The sequence below is a fragment of the Sparus aurata genome, chromosome 23 (genome assembly GCF_900880675.1).
Source record: "Sparus aurata chromosome 23, fSpaAur1.1, whole genome shotgun sequence".
NCBI classification, from domain to species: Eukaryota; Metazoa; Chordata; class Actinopteri; order Spariformes; family Sparidae; genus Sparus; species Sparus aurata.
Window position 1 is genome coordinate 14168981 of NC_044209.1, and position 12156 is coordinate 14181136.

Below are 12156 nucleotides of genomic sequence, written 5' to 3' on the forward strand. Positions count from 1 at the left end.
CCTCTGATAGTGTTTTCAAACTGTTGGAGGCAAAACCTCTTGAACAAGCTCTCCACCATGTCAGACAGCGAGGACGCGGCTCCGTCGTCAGTCTGTCGCTTTTTTGCTTCCAGACACGTTCCCTCTGCTCCCTCTCCTTCCTGCGTCTTACTCTCGCTGCTGGTGTTTGTCCCTCCACCCATCACATTTCCTCCCTCTTTGTTCTCCAGTCGCAGAATATCGACAGTCGCAGCCACCGGACCTCCTCTCCGCTCTCCCAGTCTCTCCCTCCGTCTGCCTCTCTCTCTCTCTCTCTCCCTCTCTCCCTCCCTCGCCTCCTCTGGCCTTCGCTGGAGGCTCTCAGGGCGCAGTATGTGGCTGCCCTCGCCACACAGTTGTCAAGCGTGAGCCGATCGTTTCACCTAACTGAATAATGCTCCCGTCCCGCTCGCTGTCCCCTTTCGTCGGTGCACCCTCGAGCCCTCTGCCATTTTCCCATCTCTTCCCTCCCCTTTCTCCTCTGCCGACCCCTGAGATCCTCTCACCTCCTGCACCTTCTCATCCTCACCTTTCCACTCCTGCTTCGCTCCATGTCCTCCTCTCTCATTGTCCACCCCCCCCCCCATCGTCTCCTCGTCTTCCCTGCATTTCTTCTCCTCCGAGTCTCTCTCTCTTCCGCTTGTCGTTCCATCACATTCTCCACACACACACACACACACACACACAAACTCTTTCTCTCCATTTGTGCCACCCCCTGGTACTTTTAGGTCATTGTGAACTTCTGCTACAAAAGAACTATAAATGCCCTCTCTCTGCCCCCTGTAGCGAACCACAATCCCAGATCTCTCACAGGCCAGAACCTGGTGTCTGTTCGTGTATGTGTGTGTGCTCACGCGTGAAAGTATACGTGTGTATGTGCGTCCGGGATTAAACTGCAAATGCACATTGTTCCAGGTGTATAAGAGACATGTCGCCATCGTGCAGTGCTCGTCCCTCCGGTGTTCATTCAACATTGCTCCCTGCCGTGTTTGCTCTGTATTTTATTATCTATTTTTTTTGCATTTGTCACCTTCCTGTCTGGAGTGAGAACGCAAAATGGGTGCTTGTTTCCATCCACAATCATTATTTGATTATTAGGTATCGGGTCATTGAGATAACAGCAAGTAGGCGGCGTAATGAAGACGACGTAATTAAAAGAGGGCCAATTGAATCTAATACAGTTCAAAAAAAACCAAAAAACATTTATATTTCTGAACATCATAATGTAAGGAAGGTTACATCAGATCTGTGCAGAGCGATGCAGAGGCTGTTCTAATCGGCTGCTGCGATTCGCTTCTTCTTTCAGAGAGGAAACAGCCGATCAGCCGTGTGAGTTTGTGGGAAAAGCCACAAAACGTGTCATATCACGTTAACATTACATGATAGTGATCTGACTGCCGTATCAGAAGGCAGGCGGGGATGATGTTGGAGTCACAAACGAGAAGGCGGGCAAGCCAGTGAACACAGTTTGAGACTGTGTTTCAACATTTGTAAGAGTGACACCACAGGATGTTTTAAAGACGGGATCTCGGGACAATATCCAGCTGTTTTTTGTGGCAACCAAAACAGGTATTTTAAGCCAAAAGATGATATTTTCCTATTCCTAATCAAGTGTTTTTTGCCCTAAACCTAAGCAGACCGTAAGCACAGCATCATCACGGGATAAAACTGAAAACTAAACGTAAAGTTGCAACACTAAGAAATGTAAAGTTTCAACGTATCCTCGGTTTGCAGAAACTTACGATGCCAAAATGAGTCCCGGTGATTGGGTTGGATATTTTTAGGCTATTTCACGACACACAGTGCCTTTCGCAATAATTTTAAATCTCCTCAAAAGCCCTCCATAAATGGTAGTGCTGTGCGACCTGACGTGGAGTGGAACCCTCCGTGACGCAGCCTTTGAAATCATAAAATACACCAACGTCTATGCCCTGACACAAAATAACAATATTCAAAATATAATGCAATATGTAGCCTCAAATCACAATATTATACGGTATGATATCAACATATTGCTCATAAAGATACACCGTCACAGCCAAAGATCAGAACGGGCAAAGAAGACTCAAGGACAGAAGGTACTGAACGTCCTCTCCTGGGCCGCTCGGTGTGTATCGAGTGGCACTGACATCCCCCGGATAAGACATTTGATCATCACTGATCTCTTATACAAGCAGCGTTATCTATATAGAGATATATAGCGTTTCTCATAGTTTGGATTAAAACAATTTTATATACGTATTGAGGTGGTGAGACGTTTTCAGAGTTCAAAGAGGCTAACATGACTGGATCTCATCCAACTACCGGCACTTGACTTTTGGACAGAAATGTGCCGTTGACCCAGCGCCTTAAACAACAGCGTTAATCAACGTGAGACACTTGCTGAAGCCGGGCTCCTCGAAAAAACAGGAGCAAGATGACAGACGCCACTGCAGAGACAATAGAAGAGAAGAGGAGAGGGGGAGGCGGATATGAGTGATCAGCCTCGTTGGCGCTTTGTTCAAAGGGGTCACTTAAAGGGGTCACAGTTCATTTAAAACAGCTGCTATTTTGCCTCCTACTGTGAAGTCGCAGGGCATTTCATTTGCTCCAAGACCTCGGAGTGACCAGCGGCGTTAGCTGCATGGTCAAAAAGAATCCATTTCAGGCACAGAAGATTGGAGGTCTCCAGTTGGGAGCAATATAGGGGCAATGTATGTGTGTGTGTGTGTGTGTGTGTGTGTGTGTGTGTGTGTGTTGGCGCAATCCAATCATATCACGCTGTAGACTTTAAGATGGCAGTTTTATGCGGAGTCACTTACTCCGGGGTGCAGCGAGACAGTGGGCTTACATTTCTAGAAAGAATGACGAGCTGGTGGAGAGAGAGTGCAGGAGTCAAAGTCCACCCTGCAGCGAGAAGATTCTGACTGGATCCTTAAAAGAAATGCTTTTAGAAGCATTGCGCCTCAAGTGCTTGGATCCACGACAGCTTGTGTGTTTTTTTTTTTTTTTGGTTTGGTTTTTTTGGTGCAAGACGAGTAATGAGGTTTACGTGGCAGCAAATTTCTCCCATCAACAAGAAGATGAGGAGAGGAGCGAGGGGGCGGGTTCGCTCCAGTGAGATCACGGCCTGTCTGATCTGATGCCCGCCGCTGCTCTCTTCCTTCGAAAGTATCAGCTAATAGACGAAACAGGAAGGTCGAGTGTGTGTGTCAAGAGGGGGTCCTCTGGCATGATTATAGTCTCTTAATGCTGTCTTCTTGGCTGCAGCAGGTAGTGCGAGAAGACTTTATTGCAGGAGGGCCCCTCAACAACTTTTGTGTGAAATCTCTTCACAACCATGGACAGAAACAAACAAACAAACAAACACGTTTTGCTGCTCGGACTCCAACCAGAACAGAATCATGTTTTGTGCTGTTGAATCACAATCCTCATTACATGGAGTCCATCTGATGGACTCAACATTCTGCCGACTGTCACTGGAATACAGACACGCAGCAACCAAAAAAAAAAACAAAAAAACGCACAACCAGTGGAGATGTTGGCTCAGATTTTTTGGTTTCAGCTCTAACAAAATAATTCAGCAACCCCTTTTGTCATTTGAACATGTCACCCTCTTTGCAGACATCTGAATGTAAAAAACGACAAATCAGCTGTTGGATCAGCGGGGCTACAGGTTTAACAAACAAGCAACACCTCTGCCTCATCTGTGCGCTCTCGCTCTCTCTCTCTCTCTCTCTCTCATCATTTCCTCAAGAAGAAGGAAAATATGCAAACACCACAGCACCGGGAATCAATACAGCCACATGCGATCACGCCAAGACTTGAAGTGAGAAATAGGCCAAACTTACCTTGACTGACATTAAAAAAGGTGTGTCCAGGGTTGGTTTTTTTTTTTCTACTGAGCCAAACAGCCGAGGTTTCGCCTTCTTCTCTGAGACACCTGGCCGGCGAACACCATGGAGCATCAGTATCCACTGGCCATTTAGGGGATAGCTGCCCGCGGACGGATCTCAGGGGGAAGGGAAAAAAAAGGCGAGAGCGTCGTGGAGATGCTGCGGTGCGAAGCCCCGCTTTCCCCCGCGCTGGGGAAAAAAAAATTGGGCTGTGCGCTGCAGCCTTGGCGACTCTGCGTGGTGCGCACTGGTCTCCGGCGGACTCACATTTCCAGAAAGCCAAGAGAGAGAGAGAGACAGAGAGAGAGAGAGGTAAAAAAAAAAAAAAAAAAAAAAGAAGCTCAAATGTAATTCTCACCGTGTTCCTCTAGCCGCCAAGTTTTAATCAGAGGCTCCCGGAGGAGGTTTGTGTTTGAGTTCCACTTGAAGATGTGTGCGCTTAAGGAATTTGGCAACACTTTTTTTTTTTTAACCGCGGTCACGTTGACTGAGCACACTGCAAAATAAATAGATAAATAAATAAATAAAGAATCCTACGGAGCAGGAGACGAAATATTTGTCCGACGTGGCATCTCCTCTCTTCTTTTTCTCCATTTCCCTCGTTTCAAAAAAAAACACACACACACACACACACACAAAAAATGAACGTTTCACATCTTCTCACACCTTCGATCTCCGACGCCACGTCTCAACTTGTTTATTCCCCGACGGATGTATCCAAAAGGCGTGCCTTTGCTTTTCAACTGTTAATCACCTGCGGGCTTAAAATAAATAAATAAATGCAATCTTCTCCGACAGTAGACGGGCTTCACTTCTTCTTCATCCCCATTCCTCCTCCTCTTCCTCCTCCTCCTACCGGTGGAGAACACGCGATGGAAAAAGGGGGGCGCCTCAGACCGAAGCCGAGCCGCTTCGTCCAGCCGAAATATCCCACACGGAGGTTCACCCGAGGATCGCGACGGGGGGAGAAAAAAAAAGAAAGAAAGAAAGAAAATGAGCGGGTTAAGAAAAACAAGAAACAATTTCAAAACAAATCTTTAAACCTCCTCCAGTTAGAGATGCTCGGGGAAAAAAAGTGGATCTCCTCTAATTATTCCCACGTTCCTCCACGGGGGGTTATTAATTTATCTCCGGCGCGTCAAAACCTGGTGGTGTGGCTGGATTCTCAGCGAGGAAGAGTTCAGAGAGAGAGAGAGAGAAAGAGAGAGAGAGAGACAGAGAGAGAGAGAGAGAGAGAGAGAGAGAGAGAGAGATTTGGGAACATGGTCAATAGCCTCCTGCTTATCTAGGAAACGCTCACATTTGTTCAGTTCCGTCTCGTCTTAAAGCTGTGCATCACTCCCCTAACTGCACTGAAACTAATTGAATTGAACTGAAATGAGTGTAACACCACACACACACATACAGAGAGAGAGAGAGGGGCGATGGAAAGTGTGCGTGTCCGTGGCGTGCGCGGATGGCAATCTGTGGGAAAAAAAATGGTGCGCGGCGGATTAAATATTTGATGATGCGTGCTGAGGACCAGTTCGCACCACCATTGTGACGGGAGACACACACACACACAGACGCGCGCGCACGCACAGAGAGAGCGGCGGCTGATCTGCGTTTCATGTCCTCATGAGATCGGACAAGCGAACGCACCATCGCATGAGCAAGTTGAGCGGTACCGGCGGGAGGAGGAGGAGGAGGAGGGGGAGGAGGAGGGGTGCGATGGAGGTGCGGTGCGGTGGAGGGAGTGCACCACGGTTCAGTTTAGGCAAAGTGGGTGGCGATGCCTTGGCACACGATGAGATGGCTGTGTGTTGTGGCGGTGTTGGAGTCAACTCTGAGTGAGAAAGATGGGGAGCCGTCTCCAGAGACGCTTAATGGAGATGGAAAATGAGCTGGGATGGAAAATCTTATTTGGAAGTCGGAGCCATGACTACACACGCACACACGCGCGCGCGCACACACACACACACACACACACACACACACACACACACACACACACCATACCACACACACTCCTTCGCACCGTTTTTCATATTCTTTCAGCACCATGGAGAGCTTCCAGTGAACACGCGCTGTCCGGGGAGCTGAGAACTTCTCTTGGCTGCAGACTGTAATCTGGCCATCACGCTCTTTTTTTTTTTTTTTCCTCAAAGTTATTATTTTATTTTCAGCTTTTGGGCACTGTGCAAAACTCAGAAATTAGAAATCAAATAATATAATTCTTAAATCTCTAAGAAGACTTTATGATCCTGTGTGTACATGTCCTGGCAACAACAAATCATCAGTGGCGGATCTAGAGTCTGTTGGGGAGACAGATGACAGATGAGCATACATCCACCAGGGACATGATCCAAACCTTTTTTTAAAAAAAACTTCCCATGTTGTCATTGGTTGAATTTTTTAATATAAAAACAAAAAAAATCTATAAATTTGATGCAGCAGCGGAGCACAGTGTAGTGCCTTATAGTGCTGGCTCACCTCTCCTGACCGTTCCTCCTCCGCTAATCATATTACGGAAGTTGTTCATGATATCAAGCACTTATTACAAATCATAGCATTCATTACAGACCACGCTGCCAGAGTGCCCATTACAAAACATATTGTATTGCGTTTAAGTACGCATTACAGTGGAGCTGCAGCGATTAATCGACTCATTGATTAGCTGCCAGCCGCCCAGAGTCATCGTCGACCTTTTTAATACTCGATCAATCAGCTTGAGCAATTTTCAAGAGAAGAAAAAAGTCAGAAATCTCAAGGACGCTTCTCTCTTTCTCCCCTTACTTGCCTTGACCTCGCCCACAGAGGGGTCAGAGCTCTCGGTTAACTTCCTCATGAACACTTGAGATTCCTTCTTGCAAGTGTTTAGTGCTTCTTCTTCTTCTTCTTCTTCTTCTTCTTCTTTTTTTTTTTTTTTTTACCATTTTTAACCCCATTCCAAAAAAGTGTCAATCTCAGTTTGTTTTTTCCCACAAAAAAGTCTGAGTGATTCTCATCACTGGGCTTTAGTTGGAATGCCAAATCTCAATTCTTGTGTGTCATTCATCAAACACTGCTTAAAATGACAGGTGCGAATAAATAAAGGCCCGCAGTGGCTATTTTACGCTTATTTGTTATTTACTCTACTGAGACGCAGCGCTGCGGCTAATGAGTGTTTTATCATCATTGATTTATTTGACAGCCAATTTCTCACACACACACACACGTCACACGAGAATCAAACAAACTAGCCAATCCAACATCTCCAGTGTTCTCAAAGTAAAAATGACTGTTTTTGCCAATGGAGAGTGGTAGCTTTGAACGGAGCGTTATGATGGCTGTTTGTGATTAATCGTTTAGTCAAAAAATTGTAAAAAGGGTTCTTCACATCATCCCGGAGCCCAAAGTGACGTCCTTTAGTAAGTTCTCTTGCCCCGACCAACAGTCTCAATCCAATTATTCTTCACTTATTATCATCAATAACAAAGGAAAGCCACAAATCCTCACATATAAGAAGACTATTTTGCCCGAGGAACGACCAAATCCATGATTAAAATAGCCGACAATCAATTATTCTACTTATCAGTGCCGCTCTGGTGAGAATGTCGTAGGGGGACTGATTGTATGCGGTGCCTTGTCACAGTCGTTCCAGCGTTCACAATGTCCGGGTTAACGACTTAAGTGCCCCCGCGCTCCGAAAATGCCCTTTTAATGTGTGCCGGGCCGTTAGAAATAACGCTGATCCGCGCGACGCGAAGAGTGAGGCTGCGGAGATTTCAGATCAATTAAACATGACTACATTCCTTCACATGCCAGGGCGGTCGCACTGAAAACGCGGCCCAGCGAGTCCCTTTGAAGCTCAAGCATACATGTATTGACAGCAAAATACTTATTATGGCACTTTTTATACACTGCACACTGAAAAAAAAAGGGCTCCAGGCATGAAAATTGTATGTTTTGCCATTGTGCGGTTATGACTAATTCAAGGCCCAATGTGCAAAAATACCCCCCACTTGCCAGCTTGAGGTAAAGTGCGTTATTCATAAGTTGTGAATAATTGAGGTTTAGGGAACACGGTTGGAAACGGAGGGGGGATATTTGCTGACTGCAGGCTTTGTCGGGGTTGGCACTTGTGAGGGAATACAATGCTTGGGTCAGGCAATTAGCAGGAGGAACAAAGAAAAACAAAGCCGGGTGCTCCATGCGCTCTGTTGATCAAGAATCAACGAGCAAACTAGTCTTTTTTTTTCTTCTGGCCAGCTGATATCATCAACAATGGATGCGTCACCAACTTTTGTCAAAGTCACCCACCGCATTACATCCTGACACGTCAACTCACATCACTCGCATCACAACAAAAAAGCAAAGTGATCAGACAGCATCGGGAGATGGGTAAGAAACACAGTGGTTCAGAGCCTCGTGAGTCATATTGCTGCTGTTTGAGTCAGGACAGGAACAGTAGCGCGTGATTTTTCGGATGTTTTTTTTCATACGTCAACAGCCAGTGTTGACGAGGATCAATTTGACATAATCTGCGTGTTTATACAACAAATATGGCACCCGGTTGTGCCGAAGAGTGACGCAGAGTGAAAACATTTACCCGTCCAGGACAAAAACACTCCCACCACTGACAATTACTGAGAGACGGAGCGGACTATTCCAGCTCGTTTTTTTTGTGGTTTTTTTTGGCATCCGAATGCACCTGACAAAGTGCTTTTCACTCTCACCACGGCCCGGGCTACAGTTGCTGAGAGCAGCCGAGTTTGCAATTTTCCTAAACCTCGTTTTCTCTCGATAACGCGCCAATCTGTCTTGTTATCACGAGGAAACATAAGGCTGATCTGAGATAACAAGATAATTTACTGCAACTAAACAACTCGATGATGAGTGGACCATCACACACACACACACACACACACAGTTCTCACTGCAGACCATGTGAACTCTTGATGAACTTTTTTCCATTTCCTGTAAGAATGTTACCCCCACTGATTTTAAGTGAGGGGGATGTGAGCGGGGGGTGAAGGCACAGGCTTATATGCATTGGTCCAAGTCCAAGTCAGCGCAATGACTGTAGAAGAATGACACCATCAGTACTACTGATTTATACAATCTTGTGTGTTTCTCTGCCTTTCATGGCACTGAGATCGGGGGTTTCTGGGATCTGTTAACGGTAGCCATGTTGCTAACGCTGCTAACACCACAGGGAAACACTGTGAGGGGGGAGGGTTGAAAAGTTTTTTTGTTGTTGTTGTTGTTGTTGTTTAAAACCATTTCTACAGTTGTCAAGATGATATGGCACGCCTGACCTCTGAAAAACACGAGTAATGAGAGGAAGCAACCTTTTGTTCTCTCATAATGACAGGCTGATTATTTCATGATGTCAGGATAACAAAGCTCATTTTGTTAACATAATGAAATGAATAAGTCACGTTGTTGCGATAACGGCAAATTATATTATATTGTATTTAAATGTATATGTTATGCGTTTAAACGGTTATTTCACAAACAGCTGCTTACAGATTTCTCATGTGAATATGTCCTCGGCTTTTGGCCTGTTGGCTTCAAATCCTAAAAATTCAGCCTCTGGTACAGCTCTAATGCAGGCGGTCTGCTTTGTGGTAATATTAAAATGTTCTGGTTTTAGAAGTTGTGGCAAGATGAACAAATTGTACCTGAAAAGTCATGTGAAACTTTGTTTAAATCAGGTGTGTCAGCGTGGATGACAGCATTGATAGAGGTTTCCACAGCCTCCAGGGCTGCCGGGAAGAGATAGGCTACATCCCTAGCGGAGTGTGTGTGTTAGTGGTTGTGTCTATGTGTGAAGGTGTATGTTCACACCCATCTCTCTGGGAAGAGATAAGGGGGGGAGTCCTGGAGGTACCTGTAGCAACGGAGGGATCTGGAGGAAAGCGATTAGTGCCACAGGCTCAAACCGCACACTCGCTATCTGCGCTCTGTTTGAAACAACCGTCAGCGTGAAGGTGACACGACAACACATCCGCACTTTATTACACACCTGTGGGAGCGCACACACAGACACACACACACACACACACACACACACACACACACACACGTGTACCTTTACAACTGAAACCTGAACTGCGCCCTCCTGTGTTCCTATGAAACATTCATAGTCCCAGTTGACTGGACATGTGTTCATGTGTCGAGTGGATAAGTGCGTGAACGTCTGCGTGTGCGTCTCTCATCAGTTGTGTCCGGGCACACGCTGAGGCATCCTTCCAAAAAGGGGTCGTGTTACATCTTTCAGCGCTACAGGAGAATGCGACGTCTGAGAGAAAGAAACAGCGGGATTGATGACGAGAAAGTGCAGAACTAACAAAAGGGTGTTCAGAGGGCCTCTCCACTGCGAGAGGAAAGACGAGGGGAGGAGTACAAAAGAGACAAGGAAAAGCCAAGAGGTGAGTTAAGCAAGTTGACTGAAGGATAAAGTGACTACGGAGCCAAAGGAAAAACTCACAGTGATAAAACAACTACTATTTTGAACAGTTCACATTTAACAGGCCCGGGCTGTCAGATCCAAACGCTGCCACGACAAAAGCAATTGAAGCGACAACTCAGTTTCCATTAAACCCCGACTGTGATGTTTTGCCCAGTGGACTGATGGATTGTTTGTTTAGCTGTGTGCTGTTAGCTCTGCGCTTTGGCAGCGACGTTATTGTTTCAAACGAAAATCATACAGAACTGAACGATATTTTCTAATTGCGTCATTTTTAATTGTCTCCTGTCTGAATACAATCTCTTTATAATCTCTCTGAGTGCTGTTTGACAGCAGCCACCGGGCAGCGATTTGGGGAAATGTGTGAGAATACGTCGTTGTTAATGGCGATATTTTACCAGCATTATGTTTTGCATATAATGAAGTGTAATTCGCCTGTTATTGTTACCACACAACAAATGATGGATGTTTGTGCTTCTGGACTGGCCTTTTAATGTAAACCATTTTTTTTACAACTTTAAATTTTGTACTTTCATTTCCTACACTAGTTGATAACATTAGTTATGAGTTACTTTGCTGATCGCATGCTGCATCAGAGCCAAAGTAGCAGATTATTAAAGGTTTTCATAGGCCGGCCTCCTCTGCACAAAAACATCCCCCCCCTCCCCGGAAATATCCGAGAGGGGGGCGTTCATCCCCAAGGTGAAGTTTGGTGTGTCCAGCGGTAAGATAGCAGTGTTTCGCAATGTCATCACTCAGAGCTGGACACGCAAATTACTTGGTTGAGTGTTGGTTGTAAAAATCAACATCAGTGCCTATATTCTGTCCCAGCTACAGAACAACAGAAGAGACAGTGGTTGCGTTTAATTTTTAACTACAACGTGGTGGCTATGGTTCATGTAAGTTTGTGTGTGCTAACCACTTCACATCGAACTGCTTCAGTAACGAGGCTCAGTACTAAGCTGGCTTTGCCTCGACACTGACCCTCGTAAAAAGATCAGTCCCAACCATACAGGACCCAGCAACTGCACCCGAGCAACAGGTAAGTGTCGCCACGTTTTGATAGTATTTACAGTTGCAGAGGAACTATAAGTTACCTTCACCGTTAGCAGGAGCTAGCATTAGCTACATAGTAGTAACTGTAACAACCCTTACGAAAAAACATTATTCAGACACACTAACCAGTCTGAAACATCCTGCTGCAGCCGCACAGTCTGTACTTCTTCAGGAGCCTCCCCTTCGGGGTCCAATTCTGGGTCAAACTGGTATGGTTGAACGAAAACATCTCGGCAAGCTACCACTAGCACAAGCAGCATCCTCTCCCTGAGAGGGGCGTGTAGCAGGCAAGGCAGGCATTGACAGACGGAGCTCATTAGCATTTAAAGGTGCAGACACAGAAACAGCCTGCTCTCAGTAGAGCTCACTTGAGCGACTTTAAGACAGCTGAAATTCAGGCCCATGGATGGGCTTGGGGCAATACATTTTGAGTACAGTGCTGTTAGACTTCTGACAGCTGTGTGAAATTGATGAAAAACAGTATAATATGGGACCATTAAATCAACAGACCAGATTTAATCATGTGTGACTTCTCTGTAATGTTCACAACATGGGAAATACTGAAAGTAAAAGTATTTCCAAAAGTATGTGAGTACTATCAGCAAAATTTACTTTAAGTTTCCAAGACAAAACTACTTATTATAGTCTTTGTTAGTGTTTTACTGCTATATAAATCAAATCAATTTTATTTATATAGCCCAAAATCACAATCACATTGCCTCAGTGGGCTTTACAATCTGTACAGTGAACAACATCCTCTGTCCTTAGACCCTC

General features: G+C 45.5%; 1 protein-coding gene and 1 long non-coding RNA gene across 3 annotated transcripts in view; both read right to left on the bottom strand.

Moving 5' to 3' along the window:
• Positions 1–5460, bottom strand: part of LOC115575830 (voltage-dependent T-type calcium channel subunit alpha-1I-like) — a 168227-nt gene extending 162767 nt beyond the window's left edge. The window contains exons 1-2 of one of the 2 annotated variants that reach the window (XM_030408182.1): positions 4560–5459; positions 3849–4389 (exon numbers count right to left, since the gene is read on the bottom strand). The gene's annotated coding sequence lies outside the window, so the exon portion shown is untranslated. Of the gene's footprint in view, positions 1–3848 lie in introns of both variants that reach the window. The other variant, XM_030408180.1, reaches the window with a different exon arrangement.
• Positions 5461–9356: 3896 nt separating this feature from the next.
• LOC115576269 (uncharacterized) lies at positions 9357–12156 on the bottom strand. The gene is made up of 3 exons (XR_003982804.1): positions 11509–12156; positions 9949–10158; positions 9357–9882 (listed from the first exon to the last, which is right to left on the bottom strand). It is a non-coding gene; the product is annotated as an uncharacterized LOC115576269 (long non-coding RNA).